The sequence below is a fragment of the Marmota marmota genome, unplaced genomic scaffold (assembly GCF_001458135.2).
Source record: "Marmota marmota marmota unplaced genomic scaffold, marMar, whole genome shotgun sequence".
Taxonomy (NCBI): domain Eukaryota; kingdom Metazoa; phylum Chordata; class Mammalia; order Rodentia; family Sciuridae; genus Marmota; species Marmota marmota.
In genome coordinates, this window is record NW_026000240.1 from 24977025 (window position 1) to 24979109 (window position 2085).

Genomic DNA, 2085 nt, shown 5'->3' on the forward strand with positions numbered 1-2085 from the left:
AAGGACCACCGCTCCCAGCGGTGCTCCCTTTCCGAGCCTTCCTAAAACCCTTCCCTGCTATTGCACTACACAGCGCCTGTCCCGCTGGCCACGCCCTGAGCCGTCAAAGTCTGGAGGCAGCGCTTCTGCTGAGCCCCAGCTGGTGATTCCACAAACCCGGCCAGCAACTGAGCCCGAGGCGTACGCGCGGGCAGAGCGAAAGCTAATTATTCCAGGGCGGAGCCCAGCGATGGGCGTGGCTCCCCAGAAGCCTGGACTGCGGCCGCCCTCCCAGCTAGCCTAACCTGTCATCCAGACCTGTCACCGCCCGCGCGCAGGACCGCGCCATCCGCGCCCCGCACTCACTCGGCCGGGACCAGAGAGCGCGGCCTGAAGCGCGGCCGCAATGATGGTCTTGTGGCCACGCAGCCCCAGCGCCTGCCCGGCGCCCCGGTGGGGACCCCAGCCCGGAGGACCCGACCGTGCCAAGCGCCGCCGACTGGACAACCCCGCAGACCCTGCAGAACCCCAGTCGGCGCCCAGCCTGCAAGATTCCGCGGGGACAGCTGACGCCACCGCGCTCATCTCTGTGGCGGTCCTGGCCGAGGGTATCTACAGGCACCCCAGAACGACGTCGACCTGGTGTTGCCAACCTCGGTCCTGCAAGTGTCTCTTCAAGGACACACCCTCATCCTGATCCCTGAGGGCCTCGTCGGCGCCACCGACCAACGCCCAGGAGGCCAGGGAGACTCTCCTGATGGCCCGGAACTGGGCGCTTTCCTGAGCGCCCCCGGGAAGGACGTGGTCGTCGAGCAGGGATTCGCAGAAGAATCTGTCCCAGAGATCGCCAGCCAAGAAGAGCCTGTGAGAAAGAGGACATGGACCCTCCAGCCGGCCAGGGGCTGGGGCTCCTTCCCTCCAAGTGAGTCGCTAGGCTCCTTCCTTCCAAGTGCTCACGGGTACTTGCTACTTGCGACTCAGAGCGCTGTCCAGGACCTCAGTGGCAGCAAAAACCTCTTCCAGGAGTGAACTGACTCCGTAATTCATCGCCATTTGGTTGAGGGTATTAGTGGATCTGCAAGACCCATTGTAAGCATAGAAGAAGCAACCACCCAGAGACGCGACATCTTCATTCGAGGACCGTGGACAGCTACTTATTTCCTTTTTGGTTTGGTTTGAGATTGTTCTCTCCTTCGTTTTGTTTTGTTTAGCGGAATTTCTTAATCAGTAGCAGATGAAGGCACCAAAAAGAAGAGAATACTGGCACCTTTATGAATAAGTAACCTCAGAGAGCCCACCATGGACTTTTAGTTCCCTGGCCTCTGCCGCCGAGCTATTTCTTCCACCTCTGCCAACTCCTGTCTCCCTGTTTCATCCTAACTCTTGCTTAAAACTCATCTCAACTTTTTTTTTTCAATTTTACCCGATTTTTCACCACTTCCATATGTATCTCTTCATTCTCTAAGATCAAGGTTGTTGTCTTTCTTTTTTTTAATATTTATTTAGTTGTAGATGAACATACAGTATCTTTACTTATTTTTATGTGGTGCTGAGGATCGAACCTAGTGCCTTACACTTTTGAGGCAAGCACTTTACCACTGAGCTACAGCCCCAGCCCCGGTTGTTGTCTTTCCTTCTTTATGTAAGTATGAATTTGCATGTAGGGTTGCTCCAATATCTTATAAGGTGCTTCTGATTAATGATTTTTTTTCCTGTTTCTTCTTGCTTTCCTTAATTTCTTTTCTTGGATCTGGTCAACCAAGATAAATATATATTAGATAAATAAATGAAAAAAAACACAAATGTAATGTACTGGACCTTTTGGAAATGTTTCTAAAATCTGAGGGTGGTAAAAAGTACAACTGCTCACTACCACACACTTGGTTTCAAGCACAGACATTAGGTCTAATTTATTTTTGAGAATTTTTTCATTCCCAATGCCTATGAGCCCACCACCCAGAATTGGAGTTATTCTTTACTATTTCCTCAGTGTCTTTTTTACTTCAAAGAAATTATTTTTTTGAGAGAGAGAGAGAGAGAGAGAGAGAGAGAATTTTTAATATTTATTTTTTAGTTTTCGGCGGACACAACATCTTTGTTTGTATG

At 51.0% G+C, this 2085-nt stretch overlaps 1 pseudogene; it reads left to right on the forward strand.

Moving 5' to 3' along the window:
- The first annotated feature begins 388 nt into the window (after positions 1-388).
- LOC107143148 lies at positions 389-1008 on the forward strand (annotated as a pseudogene).
- Positions 1009-2085: the final 1077 nt, after the last annotated feature.